General features: G+C 34.2%; 1 protein-coding gene and 1 pseudogene across 4 annotated transcripts in view; one reads left to right on the top strand and one right to left on the bottom strand.

The window, feature by feature from the left end:
* The window catches only part of LOC145259796 (calcium-transporting ATPase type 2C member 1-like), a 204,110-nt gene that overhangs the window by 34,077 nt on the left and 147,878 nt on the right, over positions 1 to 22,155 (top strand). The window lies entirely within an intron of this gene.
* LOC145260008 (5S ribosomal RNA) lies at positions 13,129 to 13,245 on the bottom strand (annotated as a pseudogene).

Below are 22,155 nucleotides of genomic sequence, written 5' to 3'. Positions count from 1 at the left end.
ACTGCGTGACGTCATATTTGACCTAGAAAACGTTCATGTTAGTTTAATGTGCTGGCTTTTTAAACGTTTCGTTTTGTCACTACTTAGTTGTTTGTCTTTGTTTGTATGCGTAACGCGTCAAGCTTTTTTTTTCCACCTTAGCCTCGAGGCTTTGGGTTCAAGCCCACCTTCCGACCAAAACTTTTTTTTTTTCGTTTTTTACACTTCTAAACACCGGGACTTTTTCTTACCCCCTACCCCTACACACAACGTTGTTATCTTAAGATTGCATTTTTTTTTTTTTGTCTTGGTTTTTCCAATTTTTTTTTTTTTTTTTTTTTTTTTTAACAGGGTTATTACTTCCCCCCCCCCCCATATACACACCTACAAATACCCGGGCAACGCCGGGTACCCCACGCTAGTCTTCTATATAAAAGTGAAAATGTGTGTGTGTGTGTGTGTGCACTTGTGTATGTCCACAAAAGGCTTTTTTCGAGGAGGCGCTTGGTCGGGTCAACAAAAACAGTCCTCTGGTGACAATGACCGATTCTACGCATGCATCAGATGACGTCGTGACCTGATTTACTTTAAATAATTGAAAAACTGAGTAGATTTCATGTACATCGCGTTAGCTCAGTTGGTTAAGGCCTTGGTTCATTATCTAAACTTTTTGTGGTCGAATCGTGGTGTGAGATGTTTTTTTTCTTTTTTTTCGATTTAAATATTGAACCAGTGTTTCGTTTTTCTGCTTTTTTTTTAGCGACACCCAAAAACACCCGGGTTCCCACCGATTTTTTTTTTTAATTTTAATATCGAAACAGGCTTATTGAAGCTATTTTTCACGTGTTCGTTTTTCTGTTTTCATCGTTCGTTTGCTTTACGTTAGTTTTTTTTTTTTTTTTTTTCCCGGCTTAAGTGTTATCGTTGTTTTCTATTTTTACTTCACTTATAACAAACAAACCTACGTCGTAGTCATGCTCGACGACTTCCGGCCACGCACCTGTCGATTTCGTTCTTAAATAAATTCAAACATCTTTCACTAACTCATTCTGGCTGGCCGATTTTATTTTCAAACTTCACCTCAGGGCTTCGGGTTCGATCCTCCCCCCCCTCCCCCCGACTTCTCTTTTATTTAACACCACACACACCTATAAACACCCAGGCAACGCTAGTGTAATATATATATATATATATATATATATATATATAGGCCGAGATAAGCGGAGAGCACATACAGCGCTTAGAATTCCCAAATGGTCACCCGTCTGATACTAACCAGGCTCAACGTTGCTTAACTTCGGTGATGTGACGCGAACTGGTGTGTCAATGCGATTATGCCATATATTGAGCCTGGTTAGTATCAGATGGGTGACCATTTGGGAATTCTAGGCGCTGTATGTGCTCTCCGCTTATCTTGGCATTTGTTTCCAGTCGTCTTGTACTTTACTTGCCACTGATGTTCAACAATGTCGTCTCAGGAGAGGTGTGGTTGGAGATTGCGCACCTCCTGCCATAAAAATTTAACACGCAAGCAACCCTTCGTGGGTATCCATAGACTGTCCAAGACTGAAGGAGCCTGCTCTCTCTCTCATATATATAATATATATACTACCACTTAGTGATAAAACAAATTTGGTTCTTTTTTTGTGAGGTTGGAGAGTATTCTTTTGTTTTTAAAAAAAAAAAAAAAAAAAGAGTTCACTGAGTCTTAAAAAAATATTTGCGTCCTCCTCTTGAGAACATAAATTACATGAAAACAGTTATTTACTTGTGAGATTTTTAAAGTTGGACCTCAATAACATTTAAGCTGACATATTAAACTTTGATTCCGGCTAGCCAATTTTAATTTGTCATTGTTCTGTTCTCAGCACTATAATAACATACTTTGCTTACTGTTTATTAAAAAAAAAACTTCTGTAGTTTCATTCAGACCATTGATTAGAAACACTTTTTGATTACCACAAAACAATTAAGATAAGAGCTATTCCCCCTTATTTTTATTTAGTAACTAGACTACCCTTGACCTGTTGGGTCAGTATGTTATATTAGCTATGGAATTAATGTATGAGCATGACACTTGTGACGTAAAGAAAATAGTTTTTGTGACATAACAGAAACATTTCTATGAAAGTATATTAAAAATGAAAAAAAGAATATATATTTCTATGAGTCGTTCTGTTTATAATTATTTATTTTTGAAAAAAAAAACTTAGAGCTATTGAATTATAAGTGGTTTGCCATACTTATAGGTAAATCGGCACTATTCAAATTTTGATATATTTAATTTAAACGTGGAAAAAAACAATTGGGATGCTGAAAACGTACAAAGTAAAACAATATGTTGTCAACGGGTCAAAGTTGATTTATTTGTAATAAAATTGTGACAGTATACTTGTAATACAGAATAGTTGCAAAACATCCTCATCCTTTCCATATTAAATAATAATTTCTAAATAATAACGTTAATATTTCAGTGCACAGGTCAAATTCTGCAAAAGTAGCAATTTATGTTTATTTACGCTGTTATGGGTTTGTTTATATACGCATGCGCAACCGGAAGTCGTAAACTGGATGTTGGGTTACAACAACCGTTATAAGGTCATTTGAGTTTTATAATTATATAGATCGAACATTACTTGTCTTCTGTAGAACTAAAATTTATTTCTTTTTTCCGTATATAAGTTTAAAAGTTTGTAAAAATAAAAATTAAAATTACTTCACTGCATCTCAAGCAAGCTGGTTGGTTATTTTTGTTTTACGGTATATCAACCCTTTCAGGTTATTTAATGCCGAATCCAGTTATTTTGAAGAAAAAGTTTTTAATAGAATATATATATATTTATTTATTTATTTTTTTTCAAGTCAGTTTCTATTTAACTCATAGTTGGGACCCTAACAGGTACTACTGCTCCGGGTCAGAGTGGATCAGGGAGCAATGGCAATTAAGGGGTGGCTTCACACTCCCCCAAGCCTGCATCGGATATAGTTTAAGGTTATATGCAGGACCGTCAAACAAGCTGGATAGGTACAGCTAAGAGTAGTGTTATATATATATAATGGTTGTATCAATTAATTTCCTAGATGTAAATTCAATGGAGGTCGTGTGATTATTAAAGTGTTCGATGCAGGACGGAGCTGGTATATAGTTCATTATACAAACATTATTGGTTACATATGTGCATACATTTCAGAAAATGGAAAAACCTCTGAAGAATATTGAAGTTATAATAGAAATGTATAAAACTTAGATTAATTTATATTGAAAATTGTTTTAATCTATATATATAAAAGCGAAAATGTGTATGTATGTTCGCTTTTTGTGTATGTCCAACAAAGGCTTTTTTTTTTTTTTTTTTTTTTTTTTTTCAGAGAACCGATCGATCACCTCACAACTTCTTAAAACTTTTGATAATATCTATGATTTAACAACGGTGGTCGCCTCTCTATTTAATTTGCCTGATTTTGAAACATTAAATATTCAACATTTTTGGATCGGCATGTGTTGCTTTCGTTTTTCGATATAAAAAAAGCAAAACTTGATTCTAATCACTGGCCCACGGCCAGTGGTCTCTAGAAAGCGATGTAACATTTGGTCAATGTCGGCTTTGTCATATCAGACGGTTGCTTTCATTTCGAGATGAGACACTCCCCCTAATAAACAGGGAGTTGGTTTTCCCCAAAGTTAGGTAAAAACAAACAAACCGGGTTATTGACCTCATTAAAAACTGTCCCGCAGAAAATGGTAACTGCTGAATAGCTATTGCTTACGATCGCCGCATGTGCATTTAGCTTTTTCGTATAAAAAAAAGAAGCCAACAGACTCGCGGTAAAGAAAACACTGTCCTGCACTCAAAGTTCACGTCATCAACTCGTCAAAAACGGGCAGCTGCCAGGTCGTACAGTTTTTTTTTTTCACACTTTACTATTTTCCAACTGCGCGTTAAGGCTTCGTTTTTGTTTTGTTGTTTTTTTTTTTTAAACAACCAACGATTTTTCTTTTCATTTACCCAAAAACACACACACCTACAAACACACACACCTACAAACACACACACACACCTACAAACACCCGGGTACCCCTCCCCCGCCAATAAATAATATAATCAATAAATGATAAAAATTGAATAAATAAAATAAAACTACTAAATTAGAAAATAACATTTTTTAGTACATTTAATACTCATAAAATCTAAATAAAATTAGATTATGCAATGGGAAAAAATTTCAACATAATTATAAAAGTGGGTTGCCTCCCTTGGATGGAGAAAATAAACAAATGTATTTGAATAAAATTAAGAAATCTCTCATTAATATAAAAAAAATGGTTAATTAAAATTAACTAAATGACAATAACAGAAATCTAGTTAAACATCGAAATAGACATAAAATAAAAAAGTACCACGAAGGAGGAAAAGAATGTGAAAAAAAAAAAGCATGACGTTTTTGCTGTTGCATCCATCACCAAACTGGAAGTGGCGAAGGTTTAAATTAAGACTAGTCAGTTAAAAAGAGGGGATGACTTTCGAAAATATTGGCAATAAAAGCGACCCTCCTCCTTGTAGAAAAGTGCCCAGTTGAGGGTGAAGGAATTAATGTTTTTATCCAATTTTTCGATATTTGTCAACCAAAGGGTCGATCTTCAAAAGGATACTGATCTCGTGAAAATCCATCACCTCTGTCGAAAGTCTTAGGCAGACATACAAACATGCACACATACATACATTTAAACCGACACGTGAGATTTATATTATAGACTAGCGGGGGTACCCGACGTTGCCTGGGTGTTTGGAGGTGTGTATGTAGGAGAGGGTGACCCTGTTTTAATATTATAAAAAAACATGATGTTAAAAAAATTGGAAAAACCAAAACAAAGCAAAACAGCGGACAAACGTTAAAAAAAAAAAAAAAGGATAAAAAAAGGTGTAAAAGAGGATAAAATGTTTAGGTAGGAAGATAGGCTTGAACCCGAAGCATCGAGGCTAAGGCGGAAAAAAAAAAAAGCCTGACACGTTACCCCTACGCCAAAGAGACATACAATTGAGAACGAATAAAATTAAACCTTTAAAAACATTTGCAAGTGGTTTAAACTAACGTCAATGTTTTCTAGGTCAAACATGACGTCATTGTTGTAGTAGCAGGAGGAGAGAAAATGAAGGAACGATTTTTTTTCGGCACCCTCCTTGTAGAAAAGGGTCCAGTTTAGGGTGAAGGAATTAATGTTTTTGGCCAATTTGTCGGGTGAAGGTTTGAGCTTCAAAATGATACCTATTTGGCGAAAATCCTGTGTCAAAAGTTTTTGCGAGACATACAAACACACATACATACAGACCTACATACACACATTTTCGCTTTTATATATATATATATATATATATATATATATATATAGAAGATTACAATTTTTAAATTTGATCGTTTTAAATCAAATGCTAAAATATATTTTTAACTTGTATGTTTAGTGTGTAATGCGTATTAGATACAAGGTATAAAGAAATTATAAGAATATTTTTGAAATGCTTTTATTTATAATATGTATATATTTAAAAAAAAAATTTTTTTCACATTTTTTCCACCTCTACTATCTATATAAAAGCGAAAATGTGTGTGTATGTGTGTGCACTTTTTCTGTATGTCTGCAAAAGCCTTTTTTTGTCGGCCTCCTTCTTAAAACTTTTTATATCATAATAACTATGACTTAAGAACGGGGGTCGTGCCTATCTTTAATTTGCCTGACTTTTACCAGCTATTTTCGATCAGCACGTCTTTGGAAAGAGAATGATGGGGCGGAGGGGAAACAGTAACTGGCTTGCAGCACAAAACTAGGTCAAACATCACGCCACTTCCTCGCACCTGTATATTTCACTTTATAAACCTTAACTTAACACACTTATTAATTCCTCTCCCCTTGTGGCCGAGATGGTTAGGTGTCTGGCTTTTCCCCCCTTTCGTTTCCACCTTTCGTCAAGGCTTCGGGGTTCAATCCTACCTTCCTACTAAAACCTTTTTTTTCTTATACACCTCCAAACACCCGGCCAATGTCACACCTCCAAACACACGGGCAACGCTAGATACCTCCCCCCCCCCGCTAGTTTCTCCTAAATAAAAACTTGGTGTTGCTGTCTTTGATCTTGATTCAACACTGATTCTAGAAAGAATTTGGTCGAATCAATGCCAACAATAGAATCAAACTTGTCAAAACGTTGTACGATACTAATTTATAAATGCTTATTTTTGTGTACTTTTATATCGCTAAAAATAAATAATCTTGCTAATAGAGATTGTATTATAAATAACCTACAATTCAACATAGCTTTTGTTTAATCTCGCGTGACATGAAGTAACATGCTTGAATTTTTTGTGTAGAAAAAAAGAAATTAGCAAAAGATATTTTATTGAGCTCATCTATAAATAAATTTATAATTTTAGCCATTTTGCTTATATCTCCACAGGTGGTCATTTAAAAAAAAGTTGTTTTTTTTTTTCTTTTGTTTTTTTCTTTCTTTTGGACATGAGTATAAAAACTCTGTACTTATCTGGCTTTGCCCGGGATGTAGTGAAGTCATCTTAGTTTATAATTTTTGTTTGCATATTTTAAACTTGGACAACTTCTATTATATTCTTTTATATAAAGTGAGTTATATCCCTTGCTGATTCTTATTTTTGGGTGCTTAATTAAAAATGCTTTGTATTAGCCATTGTTTGGGCTGAGCTAGCTAATTACAAAAAAATATTATCACTAAGTATCTTATTGTTAATAACATGGTACAACAATAGTAAATGAAAATTGGCTAATCAGAAATAAAGTTTGATTTGTTAGCTTAAATGCTATTTGAATCTGACTTGGAAACACCCTCACATCCATTATTTCTCAGGTATGAGTTCCACCAAAATTAAATGGCAAGTTGCTTCAGTAGTTTTTGCATAATCCTGTTAACGCATATAACCTCCTCAGGCAGACATGAGGGGCTGTTGTGAAATAGGGGTCAGATTTAAAGGGCACGTTAAGCAGGGTGTTGTGAAGCAAGATGTTTGTTCACATTACATTTAAATTTCTGCATGTTTGTATAGTAAACATGGAAAAAGGAGAGAATTCCAAAAATAGAAAGCTTTCCGGCATCTGGGGACCTCTACAGTGAAGGGGTGAGATTTTTTTTTTTTTAACCACGGAGTCACCACTTACCGAGACCCAGATGTAACGGGATCCCAGGCAGTGCCAGGTATCCTGTTGAGCTAGATGAAGATGGGAGAGGATGGGGTATGGTTAGAGGGGGGGTGGCATGCTGACACTTGGTCAAGGAAAAACAGATGTTTATGAGATTTCTGTCCACCGGAGAAGAAATAGTATCTTTTTCAATGAAAAGAAAATATAAAATCTGATAATAGGATTCGTGGAACAAGAGATTGTTTTTTTAGTTTGATTTGGTAAAAATGAATTTTAACTACTAATTGAGTGAGACAGGTACAATGACTTGGGTTCAAAAGGTCTGCTTTAGTGTCTGGGAGATGTTGTCATTTGGGTCCACCTGTTGTATTTAACTACCAGGCCACCAAGCCAGTGATAAGTTAGTTGGACACATAAGTAAATAAATTGAACCTAGGGAGAGATATGGTCATGAAAGAGGAAGAAGAGGGTCACAAGGAAATAGAAAATGAAAAGAATAAAATAAGGGGATAGAGAAAGGAGTTCACGAGAGAAGAAAAAGAATAAGATAATGGGATAGAGAAAAAAAAGAAAAGGAAAAGTAATCTTCAATATGAGAGAGGGGAGAAGAGGCCAGTTTTATAAAAACGATTGGCTTTTTAGAGTTAGGGTCCTTTTTACTGGCTGGCATGGGGGGGGGGGCATCATAAGAGTTAAGTCAAAAGGCTCTTGTTCTTAGCTGGGAAATTAATTAGAGGAACTTAAGTTATACAACCTGCATCATGAAGCTCGGATCAAAGAACTTGACTTCAAACAAGTGTAAAACAATTTATGAATAATTATTTTGCTGGTTTTTACGAAAATGAACCAGAGTTTTTCTTTCTCGATTGCCGGCCTGAATGAAGATGCAGTTTATTTCAGGTATGCCCTGACGCCAGATGATGAAAGAGATAGACTGGATCCAGCACGAAGTCAGAGTGACGGCTGAAATCAACAATGTTGCCACACGGACTTAGGGTCATTCACATTTCGCGTGCCCTGAGCAGCAGAAAGATATTTTCTAGTAAACAGTGAGAGTCTGGTCACCCTTGAGGGGTCCACCACTAGACAAGTAAGAATGTAGCTCTGCTGCGTTGCATCTATGGTCCTGCGAGCCGGGAGCGATGAACACGGCCAGAAGTACATCACAAATATGCTCCCGTGAACCAGGTTAGCGACAAATGTGGCCCGGCCCTCGGACAAGAGAGGGCGTTAGAGTCATACAGAGACCACCCGAGGATAAGTTAAATGAGTGTATGGTAGTTAATGGGACACTATCGTAGTAATCATTAGTTGTGGAAATTTGGTAAATTGGATTACTTAAACGGATGGTTCTTCAAGAACTTGTTTATGTTGGACTTGAAAATGATCATGTTGTAGTCAGCTGGAAAGCAGGAAAACAAAACCGAGTTCCATATGTGTACAGTTCTAAGAAAGAAGCTTTGTTCATGGAATCTACATTTAGGCACAGATAAAGAGTGAGGGAAATTATTGATTTTTAGAGGTTTAAGACAAACTCCAAAAAGGCACCGATGGAATTTTCTTGATTCTGAAATCTATTTTGACTTATCAATATTTAATGCGGTCTTCTATGATTTGCGGGCCAGTGCTAGTGTTGGGATGATTAATTGGAATCTGAAAAATCTGAACTTTTGGTGGTGTCGGAATCCGGGGGGAAAAAAATATGGCCATTTTAAGAATTTTTTTTTTTAAATTGTCTTTTTTTAATTTTCCATTGTTGTTACCAATGATAAACCGAAGAATATTTATTGGTTATATATATATATATATATATATATATATATATATACTAAAAGTAAAATTAGAATCTGTAAATAATGAAGTGTAATTTTATGTTTGAGAAAATATATGCACATATTACAATAGTTCTTGTGCTAATCTAAAAAGTGAACGGAAAAACAACTGTACAGCTATATATTTAAAGATTTATATATATATATATATATATATATATATATATATTTAAAGTTTATATATATACTAGCAAGGAGTACCCGGCGTTGCCCGGGTGTTTTTCGGGGGTATGTGAAAAAAAAACAGGTGCCCGTGAAAAAAAAACGGAGCCTTCACGACGCGCAGTTAGAAAAGAGTAAAGTGTTAAAAAAAACAGGTGCGCTTTTTTGATTGCCGTGACGGCGATAGGTATTCAGCAGTAAGCATTTTGTGCGGGACAGTTTTGAATGAGGTCAATAAATCGGTTTGTTTGTTTTTAAAAACCCGCTCCCTGTTTATTAGGAGGAGCAAAATGAAAGTTACAATCTGATATGATGAAGTCGACTTTGAACAAACGTTACTTAGCTCTCTTGAGACAACTGGCTTTCGGCCTGTGATTAGAGTCGAGTTTCGCTTTTTTTTTTTATACTGAAAACCGAATGTAACATGCGGGGAAATGTAGAATAATTAACGTTTGAAAGTCAATAAAATTGAGTAGACAGGCGAGCTCCGTGGATAACTCTGAGATATTACAATTTATAGATGATATAAAAAGTTTTAAAAAGTTATGAACCGAGCGAGCGCTTCTCTGAAAGAAGCCTTTTGTAGACATCGAGGAAAAGCGTACATACATACATACATACATACATACATTTTCGCTTTTATATATATATATTTAAAGTTTATATATATATATATATTTAAAGTTTATATATATATTTAAAAGTTTATATATATGTATACATATTTGAAAGTTTATATATATATATATATATATATATATATATATATATTTAAAAGTTTTTATATATATATATATATATTTAAAGGTTTAAAAATGAATTGAAATTGTGAATTTAGAACAGAATCGGGAATATAAAACTGAATCAGTAATTGTATCGGACGTGAAGGGAAAATACTAGAATCGTCCCATCACTAGTCCATACTGCATGAAGATTTTACAGCAACCGTTTTTATTGTGTAATTCAAGTCCGTAAACTTTTAGAAATGTTTGAAAGTATGTTTATAAATCTGTATATTAATACAATAGCGTGTTTGTGTTATTTTGTGGGTCTCGTTTACATCTATTTTCTTCCTAGTGACTGTTGTTTGTTTATGGCCTTCAATTCCTTGTAATAAATTTTACCACAAATTCTTCATAAGTTTTGGTTTCGGTTTTGATTATAGCTGAAGGAACTCCATTTAAAACTCTAAGTTGGAATTTACAATCAAATTTGTTTGACTGAATACTCCAAAAAACTCGTTTTTTCTTTGTAGGTTTTCGTTTCAATTCAAGCTGATGCACCCAAGTCATATGGATATTGTTTTCTTTTTAAACTTTGGAAATCAAAACTTTATAATATGTAAGAATCAATAGAAAATTGGCTCTATAATAACATATATGAAATCTGCATAAATTAAAATATCATATTTAAGCATATTTTATGACCGGGCTATGCCGGGCGTCCCTGCTAAGTTAGATAAATACTTTTGCAGTTTTAACAAAAGAGCTACAATAATATCATGGAGTCTCCATTTACACTGAACATCCACAGAATATCAATATATTACATGTGAAAGAGTCCACTGTGGAATTTCTTCAGGTCCCGCTAGTGTTTTTATAAGTGTTTGAAAGTAGGTTTAGAAATGTGTGAAAGTACTTTTCGCTGTCAAGTAATGCCCCCCCCCCCCTTCCTCCTCTTTTGTGATTCCAAACTTTTGGATAGAAAATGCGATAACATGAGCTAAAATGCGGCCTAATTGCTTACTTTTCATCGACCACACTTAACCTATATTTATTCGCTTGTGCCACTTTTGATGCTCAACATATACATTATTATTATACCTACTAAATCAGATAATAACATGACCAGCTGACTTACAGAATACTTATCTGCACTTTGTTAACATTTCAAATAGAGGCAGCATCAATGTTTGCTAGAGTTGGTGTCAGATTTTTTTTAGACTGATGCTTGAGTCAGATGAGTTTTAGTTAAATTCTTAATTAAGGAGTTTTTATTTTTTATTTTTTTTTTTCGGGAACAGCATTAATCATATGAGGGTTTAACCAGCTTCCTCCAAAGGAGGAAATTCCATAGGAGTATGAAATTCATAAATGTTCACCAGTCGTATGCATATTCCCATTAGGGGAGATGATGACGTTAGGTTTTTGCTCCTCTTGCAGGGAGGTGTTGACCTCCTCCTACATATAGCGCCTGGAATTTCCAAAATGGTCACCCATCTGGTGTTGATCAGGTTCAACGTTGTTTAACTTTGGTGATCTAACGAGAACTGGTGTGTCAGCGTGATTATGTCGTTGGAGTTTGGAGCAAAAATTAAAGTGTAGTACTAGATTAGCATGTATATTTAAATATATATATTTTTTTTTTTTTTTTTTTTTTTTTTTTTTTTTGCAGGTGACGGTGGTCTAGTGATTAGCCAGAATTTTTTCATGCAATAAATTTTTATTCTTAACAAGCTGAAACTATCAATAAAAGATTGAAAAATCAGAATAAAATTTTGTAGGAAGAAAAAGATCGATGACAAAGAAATGATAGCCTGACTTATACTGGAGTATTCACCATTACAGTAATTAAATTTCTTTTACCAACACAGCACTTGTTACCGTTGCCTCTAAGTTGAAGTTTTTTTATTTAATGAAAGGGTGTTATTTAACAAGAAAAATCGATTTGGCAATAAAATCGATAAGCACTTTTTTGTAACTGGTCAGTTATAAGTAAATGAAACCTTTGATTGCTTCGTAGCAATCACTATAATTTCTTGATTTCCGTTCAACGTTCCAAGATGGCCGCTGTATTTTAATTCAGCTCGGCATACAGCAAAGTTGTCATTATCATATAAACGTTGATGTTGTAACTTAAAATGAACGTTAAGAGAATTGTTTAATTTTCTCCCACTGTAAGAACTGACACCAGGGTCGGAAAGTGGGGTTGAGAAGTCAGAAGTCGAGGAGAGGCACTCTGACCTGTAAAAAGTGCAGGGACAACACTGTCTGCGTTCCCTGGTAAGGGCGCCTCAGGCAATTAGCAATGAATTATCTCCTCCTTTAAAAAGAGAAAGAGAAGCCTGAGATGGTGGACCTCCTAGAACTGCACAGAACTAAACTCCCACTGCAAAATCAACAGAGACCTGATCATTACAGGAATGGTCTAATCTTTGTTGATTTTGGGGTCCCGAGGATAAAGAGTCGGTTTCTATTATCGTATCAAAAATAAATGGCACAATAATTTTGAATAAAAAGGCTAAACTTTTTTTTTTTTATAGCTATTGCCTTTCAATATAAATTCGTTAGATTTGCATTTTTATTAATTACTAGCAGGGGCACCCAGCTTTGCTAGGTCATAAAATACGCTTAAATATGATATTTTAATTTACGCAGATTTCGTATTTATTATCATAGTCACTTCTCTGTTGATTAGTTCATATTATATTGTACCCAATGTATAATCATAATTTTAAAAGTAAAAAAAAAAAAAAAAAAAAAAAGAATTGAGTGCCATTGAAACTGAAACCAAAATTGATAATGGCGCTCATTAAAAAAGAAACACGAGAGAAAAGGGGGAAAAAATAAGAAGCAAGATAGAGGAAAGGGCAAATAAAAAAGACGGAGATGCATATATATATATAAAACTATTTCATTTAATCCATTAAAATTATATCTTATATTAATTTGTGTAAATTTTTAGTATTTACTACAACAGTGCTCAATACATAGGTAGCGCTAGGTAATAAGTTATGAAAATATATATGGCAATTTAAGCTACACAGAATATTCCACGTTTCATCCTTGCCATATTTATTTTCATAAAAAGGGCTTCAGACAGACTTTGACAGACTATGGATACCCATGAAGGGGTGCCTGCACGTGAAATTTTTGTGGCAGGAGGTGCGCAATCTCCAACCACGCCTCTCCTGAGTTGATATTGTTAAATACCAGTGGCAAGTAAAGTGTATGTATTGGACGATTGGAAGCAAATGCCGAGATAAGCGGAGAGCACCTACAGCACCTAGAATTCCCAAATAGTCACCCATCTGGTACTAACCAGGCTCAATATTGCTTAACTTTGGTGATCTGATGAGAACTAGTGTGTCAATGCGATTATGCCATATATTTTCGTAACTTATATATATAAAACCATGTTTTTTGGTAGACAAGATTCAGGCAAGGACGAGTGGGCAGAGGGTCCAGAGTTTGACAAAAAGAAAAAAATGTGTTAAAGAAGGTAAAAACTAATTCTAATATATAAAGTAAAGTTTTCTGTTTGTGTTGAATTAAAAGTTGAAAAGTACACAAGCCACCTCAACAAAACTGATATTTTTTCACCATTGTCTGGGACAAAATTTAGGCAGTTTTTTTTTTTTTTTTTTTTTTTTTTTTTCATTTGAAATATTCATTCTTTCCTTATGTGACACAAAGGAAGAGAATTAGTCAACGGTGGGGGGTACATTTAGAGAGATCTTTTTCTTTATGTAATAATTTGTCGTTTTTTTTTCTCAGATATATTAGTGTAATTACGTTGATATAGTAATTCTCATTAGATATCTGAAGTTAAGCAATGGTGAACCTAGTCAGTACTAGGTGAGTGACTATTTGGGAACACTAGGCGCTGTATATAGGAGGATGTTGACACCTCCCTGCAAGAACTACAAAAACCTAACGTCATTTCCCCCAGTCGAGATATACATGCGACTGGGGACTGGGAATGAACTTGATATTCCCATGAAACTTCCTCCTTTGAAGGAAGTTGGTTCAAGAGCTTAAAAAAAATTTTTTCAATCTTTCAGGAGAAAGGGTAATAGGGAGCTGGAGGAGGTGGGGGCAGGTGGATTAGAGAGAAAGATCTCACAAAAAAAGTTGAAGTGCGTGTAATATCTTATAGATATTACACGCACTTCAACTTTTTTTATTACCCCCCCCCCCTCCCTCTGGGCAACGCTAGATAAGCATGCTGGTAATATATAAATACCAAAGTTGATGAAGATAATAATCCATAGAAACAAAATGTAGATTGTGATAATTCCACATTCCAGAAATTTTGTCCCAAATAGTGATTGCATTTTTATTTATTAAGGATCTTACCAATGTTTGTAAGGTTTGAGTGTTGAAGAGGGAAAGAAAAGAAATGAAGTAATTCAGTCAGCTGACACAATTGCTCAATTTTGATTGGCCAACAGATTAATGTGGCACATTACAAAGGGAAATAACTCTAATCAAGTAATCTGAAACAATCCAACTTATGAGTATATAATTGATATATATATATCATGTTTATATAAATATAAATTGCCTGTGTTTATTCTTTTGTATTTCACTCTCTCCCTCTGCCCTTCTCTCTCTCTCTCTCTCCTGTAAAAAAGAGTGAATGACATAATAGTTACACCATCTCTTTCTCTCTCATATATATATATATATATATATATATATATATATATGTATATATATACACACTAGCAAAAGTACCCGTCGTTGACTGGGTTCAAAAACAGCCTACAGAAAATGGACTCTGATTTATGAAAGTATGATAGGTTATGAAAAGGAAGGATTGTAAAGAGATAGCTTCGAATTTGGGGGTATCAAAACCAAAGCATAATATGATGAAAGTAAAAATAAAATAGATAAACCCCATAATTTATTATACCATACCTGTTCACACTGAAACTTATCACAATATTCTGTGGATCTATATTAAAAAAACCTTGTTAAACTTTGTGACATATTTCCATTCTATGGAGGTCAGGTGCGAACGAACACCCCATAATTTTATTATACCATATTTCTTCAAACAGAAACATAATTATCAAAGTATACTTACGCAGATAGATATGAAAAGTCTTTATTAAAGTTTGTGCCTATTTCCATTCTATGGAGGCCAGGCATGAACGCAGACCCCACAATTTTATTATACCATCCCTATTTAAGTTAAATGACTATTTCTTTGAACTTTTTATATACTCCCAAATCATACGGTTTGCAAAGGGACGTCGTGTCTACATTTATTTTGATCGACTTTTATAAAATTCGCGCTATTCCTTCCTCTCACGTGTTTGTTCGTGTTGTTTTTGTATAAAAGTGAAACTAAATCAAAAGCGAAGTCAGCTTCTCAGCTTTTCGTGCCAGAGCGTCCAGAAAGCAATCAGCTTTGATCAATCTGGGGGAAACCCCTCATATCAGACAATTGCTATTCATTTGGATACTCCCTTTTTGTGAGGAGTTGGTTTTCTCCAACATTGCGGGGAAACAAACAAATAAATGAAATGTCGGAAAGCTGAACTGGCCTCCAGCCAACATTCATTTCTGCAAGTCAACTTTTTGATTGACATCGCTAAATTTCAACATTTTTCACTTTTGTCTCCCTAGCGTAGCAGTAAAATGTCATGTTTTCTTTCACTTTCTTTTCTGCGTCGTGGGTTCGAGCCTCCCTCCCTACTAAGATTTTTTTCCTTTTCTTTTCCGCCTTCGGGTTCGTCAAGGGTTCAAAACACTTTTTTCTTTTACACCTACAAACACCCGGGCAGTGCTGGGTACCCCCGCTAGTATAAAATAAGAGAGGGGGAGAAATTAAACTACATACAGTGGGGAAAGGGTGAAAATGATACACAAAACTTTACCAGACATGGGCCATTTGGTGAGTTAATTGCAAATTACAGCTAATTAGAATAAAGTTTTTATTTTTGTTTTTTACATTAGAAAACATTTCTAAAGCCAATTTCAGTTGATACCCGACCATGTGAATTAGACGCATATTTTTTTCCCCCTTTTTTCTCATTGTCGATCACTAATGATAAATGCCACCAACAGATGACCACAAGTTTTGTTAATTAGAGACTGTATTAATTAGTGATGGGACGATTCCAATATTTTTCCCTGATTCCGATACAAGTACAGATTCCGATTCAGATTCTTTTAAAATGTTCCAATATCAAACTATTAATTTTTTTTTTGGGGGGGGGTCAGATTACCATAAATATACTTGTGTGATATGTGCGTATATTTTTCGGAAACGTAAAAATGTGAGTAGGGGGAAGCTATGGATATTAGTTCTACTTGGTAGTTCAAAATGCATAATTATTTCATCATTAGTATCGGAAATGGAAAATTTTGTCTCAAAGACAAAAAAGGCAATTGAAAAAATCGTTCTTGGCATCGGAAAATTGGCACAATTTTTTTTTTTTTTTTTTTTTTTTCTTTTATCCAAAAAAGTTCTAGTATTTTCTGATTCTGATTAATCATCCCAACATTCGTATTAATAGCCTATGCCAAGTGTAGACTCCGGCTGGCATGTGTTTTAGTTAATAGACCAATATATTTACATTTTAGAGAGTTAAAAATATTAGAAAACATTTATAAAGCCACTTTAAAAAAAAAAAAAAAATTTTTTAACTCTAGTAAATTCTAGAATTAAGGAATATTTGGAAGATTTCAGCATGCATTTGATTAAAATCAAAATGAAAAAAAAACTTCTGGGGGGGGGGGACCAACGTTGACTAGCAAAGCTTTAATTTAATAATAAATCTCTTCTATTCCACAAGCATCGATATTGTATGCATCGATTTGCATTTAAATAAAACTTACTTTTTACAAAAAAAATAAATTGAAAGGAAATACTAACACAAAAGTAGATAAAATATTTTTTAAATGTCGTGTAATGCAATGGATGTGCTTGGATGTTCAGAAGTTTGAAACACAGGTGGGGCAACGCGCCAGCTGCATCAGGTGTTGAACCAGTTTTGAGACCTTCGTCTTTGAGTTAATTTTGAAAATCCAAGTTCATACACGTACATAGCTGGAAAGGGCAACAATGATACAATAGCGTTTGCAATCGACACATAATAAATCAAAACACGACTTGGTATTGTATATGTGACCAACTTTATTGCAGAAATCTGTCCCAGACTGTAATCTTTTAGTAAATCATTCCGTTTGTGTACAAATTCTTTGATATTGTTTCGTCACTGATGAGTATTACTGATAATTTGGCTAAGTTTTTTTTTTTGTTTTTATTAGTAAAACTTAAAGATTGTGTGCAGCTTTTGATGTAAACTTGTTATTAAAATTTAACCAGACTTGATTGATAGGTATTTATTATTTACTTTAATAATTATTAAATATCTACAGAGACTAGTGTTTTATCTTTTTGGGAATCATCAGTGCAGGGTGTCACGATTAACGCCAGTCGAGAGATTCAAAACCCCAGCAACAGAAGTTGTGATTGGCTTCATTAACAAGGACCTGAACCACTCGGCTGCCGTCGACCGCGAGAGATACAGTTGAGATTTGAACATTAATTTTTATTAAATGTTTTTAACGTCGGTGATCTAATCATTATATAATGATCCGCACGTATGAGCTTGAGCTAAGTTGACCAACTTTATTACAACTGAAAGTGCTCAACGATAAGAAATATATTTCTTAAAGGGTCTGACATTATTATTTACTATAATAATAATAATTAAATACCTATAGACACTAGTGCTTCATCCTTTCAGGAATCATCAGTGCAGGGTATCATGATTAACGCTATATATATATATATATATATATATATATATATATATAACACACACACACTGGCTGGACACCTGGCATTGTCCGGTCATACAATACACTTAAGCATGATATTTTAATTTATACAGATTGCGTATGTATTATTATAGAATCAATCCTCAGTTGATTATTATATATTACGAGGAATAATTTGTTGATGAACTAATTCGCAAAAAAAGTAAATAAAAAAAAAAATGATAATGTCGTCTGTGTTTAAAATATCACGTCAACTGATATTTGGCTTGACAATCTTAAAAATAGTTACATTACACTGGTGTAACGTAAAATATTCCCTTGTAAAAAAATTTTTTTTTTTTTTGAAAGATTGGATTTTTTTTCGATTTTCGATACTTATTGATTGGATGAATTTTTGTACAAAATATATCTAAGAACATTACCAGAAATATAGATTACCTTTGTGTGAAATTTGCAAAAGGTAGATGCAGCCTTTTCGGAACCTATGAAAGAAGGAACTCGCACAAACTATATTAGTAATAAGTAGGTAGTAATATATTAATAATATATACATTTAGAAATAAGTTTATGGTTTCTTAAATCCATATTAGAATCCATCTGTCCACAAAGACCTGTGGTGTAGTGGATAAAGTACTTTTTTTTTCTTTTTCTTTTTTTTTTTTTTTTTTTTTTTTTTTACACGGTGATCACCACTTATCAAGGCCCGGAAGCCACTCAGGGATAAGGGTTATTGCAAGTACATTACGTTAGTGTGGAGATTTGATGAAGTGTTTACTTAAGGGGATGGTTCATTAGGAATTTGTTAACGTTGGACTTGAACACATCCAAGTTGTAGTCCGGTGGGAAGCAGGCAGACGGAACAGAGTTCCACAGGCGTGCAGTTCTAAGAACCTTTGTTCATGGAATCCGCGTTTTGATTTAGGCACAGATAAAGAGTGGGGGAAACTTTTGACAGTGGATTCAGCTAGACGGGTGTTTTTCGTGAAAGATTGGCGAGGGGGGACCAGAGATTGGAGTTCAGACGAGCACCTGCCATGGAAATAACGATAAAACAAGGATAGGCTCGCAACGTCTCTTCTGTGGGAGAGAGGTTGCAGGGTAGAGAAAAGGGCATCCCCCACTAAGCCTTACTTGGTAAAATTCAGTTATAAAGTTCCTCTTCTGGAGGTTGTGGGTGAAATGCAATTGCAAGTTACTGTGTACTGTGATGTGGTTGTTCCATTTTAACACGGACCCAATATTGTGTGCAAAAGTCTCGGAGAAAGAAATTTGACCCAAGTTTGTTTTTTTTATCATTGAAAAAAAAAAAAAAAAAGCCTTTATTAGCAGTATTTTCTGCACCAAAAAACCACTCAACATGTATTTTCAGTGCTGATTCAGGAGAGGTGTGGTTGGGGATTGTGCATTGCACAACTCTTGCCACACAGTTACACGCGCAGCTGCCCCTACAAGGGGTATCTTTGTCTTTAGAGACTGAATAGAGGCATAGTCTGCAGCTATAACCAGCTGTTATATCTGTATATGGTCGTCTGAAATCTTAAAAGTTTGGCGGGTAAATGAGTATTGCATCTTGTTTGAAAGATCCTGTCGTGCCACTACGTGGTTAAAAAAGAAATACTCTGCTATATCAATACAGGCTTAAAAGTCTCTCTCTTCACAATATGCTTTTTTTCCTCTGCTCTTTTTCCCCTTCCTCTTCATTATATCGTGCTCTGATGTTATGCTTGCACCATGGCTTGATCATTTGCATACATGTCGATGTCTTCATTACATTACTTAGGACTTCTATCCAGTCATGGTTGATGAAATGAGGACATGCTACTCTCATCGATTAAATAAAGAGTTTCATTTGAAATTCCTTGTACATTCTGGAGTTCAGCGGAGCAATTCCAGAGATACACCTGAAGGTCGAAGGTTACATTGACTGAAATGTTGTGAAAATAACACTTAACATCAAAGCAGTAATCTGAAGAATCCAAATCTATATATCTATAAAAGTGAACGTGTCTGTCAATTTTAATAACTCTGTCAATTTTAAGTCTACAGACTCGAAATTTGATATACAGGGTACTGAGATTTGGGAAAATCTTTGATCAGTTTTCAGCCAGAAATTTGTCTGTTAAGGGGTCAAAGTTCAATGATTTGACCTTTAAGAACTCTACCAATCTCCTCCGACAATTTTGGGTTTAAACACTTGGAATTTTAGATATAGGTTCCTCGGACATGGATCTAACTTAATTCCAAAACAAATGTTAAGGGATCATAATAGGGGTCAAAGTTAAAAAAAAAAAAAAAATTGACCGCTCTTTTTGCTCAACATACACCTCCAAACACCTGGGCAACGCCGGGCTAAAATGCTAGTCTTCAATAAAGTTCTCAGACTTTTCAACTGCAATTTTTTTTTTTTTGTCTTTATTTTTTATTACAAAGTTAATTCATGAAGGAGATAGGGAAGTTAGATGACTTGTTTTATTATAATATGACTTCCTGTTCCTTAACCACCACCCCTGCACATTAGAGTTATTTATGAAAAAGTTCTTTGTGCTGCCCTCTTCACACTCAGTTTATCTATGGGCATAAAAATAATCATTACCCATAGTGTCTTCTATCTGGAGGAATATTAATTCTTCCATGACTTGAGTCCTAATTATAGCATGAAAACTCATCTCCAAGAAGACATTTCTGGGATGATTTCTCTCAGCTAAATATTTCTCCAGTTGTATGCATGCCGTCTGCATGTATTGCAACTATGTATCACAGTGAACATGCAGCACTGCGCATGTGTACACTTTAAATAATGCGTCTTTATATTTAATTATATATATCAGTCATCCACATACAGTACTGTTTCATAGCTCATCAGTGTGGCTAGACAAGCAACTACTTCAAGCCAGGATCAAAACCCCGACCACCCAAATGACAGTTGGAGCTTCTAACCATTGCGCTATTTGGCTACTGCTATGCGGGCAGTGAATTAAGCGTTTTGATACTGTCCAAATACCTAAGCTTAATTTGTTTACCCAAATAGCATTGCTTAATATGCTAATATATATATATATATATATAACAAAATTATTAAATTTTAGTTAAGTTTACTTTAAAAAAACCATTGTTATGCAACAAAATAAATGAAAAGGCGATTGACAAAGAATGTTATGTAAAGTTAATGCTATGGAATTAAATTCAACAGACTTAATTTGATATTTAAAAATTTTTGAAATTCAAATCGAGCTTCGATTTTGGTAATGAGTTAGCTTTTGTATAGTACGCTATTAACTAACCCGGATAATATTTTAAACTCCCGGTTTGTATTACTGTACACATAGATTCGAAAAAGTTGTCAAAAAACAAATATATAACAAATAAATGTTATCAAAGGCAAGATAAGTTACTTTTCTACCAAACAGGATATATTTTTCGTGTTTTTATTCAATGTAACATATTTATTCAGCTCGAAAAACATACAGTGTTTACCGATGTATTCGAAAATTCAAGATGGCGTCTGATTCTCTCTTTAACACGGTAAGTTTGGGAAAAGGTGTTATAAATAAAAAAAACTATACAAAATACTATTAAAAACCCGCCGAATATATGTCAACCTATGTCACGGTAACATATATTGAGCGAGTTTTTAACAGTATTTTATCTGGGTTTTTATTTATAACACCTTTTCCCAAACTCCTTAAAAAAAGAAACGAACTTAGTTATGAGAATTTTTGAGATGAGGATTGATAGTTTGTATTATTTGGTCTTGTATTCTCATCTTGGATGTCCTTCTCATGCTGTGTTAGCCGATGCAATTTGTTTGTCTGGAGCGATTTTCACGAAATATAATTATTTGTTATTATATTATGAAAATCACTCCAGACAAGGCATGAAACCACTTGATGTAAAGAGTTAAATAAATAAATTAATAAAATAAAAGTATTTATTTGCGGGCTGTAATCCTTATCTTTATAGTTTTTGTTTCACCATGTTTCAGCCAACTCGTCTTCTGGCCTTCTTCAGGTGATTAACCGTGACAGGATAGGAATGCTGAGTCTTGGAACTGTATCCCGAGTAATTACTCTTCTGTAGTTTTTGCTATCTCACCACGTTTTTGGCCAACTAAACCTCTGGCTTGCTTTTGGGTAGGATTAAAACCACTATCTTCAGACAATGCTCACCTGGAACCATAGAGAGTCAACGCCTCTATCCATTGTGCCATGAGCCCCGTTAATCACCCGAAGAAGGCCAAAACATAGTGAAGCAACAAGTATAAAGATGAGGATATCAGCCTGTAAATAAATATTTTTATTTTATTTATTTATTTAGCTCTTTACATTAAGTGGCTTCATGCCTTATCTGGAGCTATTTTGATAAAAAAACCAAAAACAATTGAGCATCAAAAAATTAATATTATAATTGTGGCTTCAGACAAAGACCAAATTTCCATCAATAATAGTTGAACCAAGTTTCTAAGTTGGAGCTTGCATTTAAATATATATATACAGATGTGTGA

The sequence above is a fragment of the Euprymna scolopes genome, chromosome 35 (assembly GCF_053919585.1).
Source record: "Euprymna scolopes isolate OS-2025 chromosome 35, ASM5391958v1, whole genome shotgun sequence".
NCBI lineage: Eukaryota > Metazoa > Mollusca > Cephalopoda > Sepiida > Sepiolidae > Euprymna > Euprymna scolopes.
The sequence above is the reverse complement of the archived record's forward strand: the minus strand, read 5'-3'. Positions and strand labels throughout refer to the sequence as shown.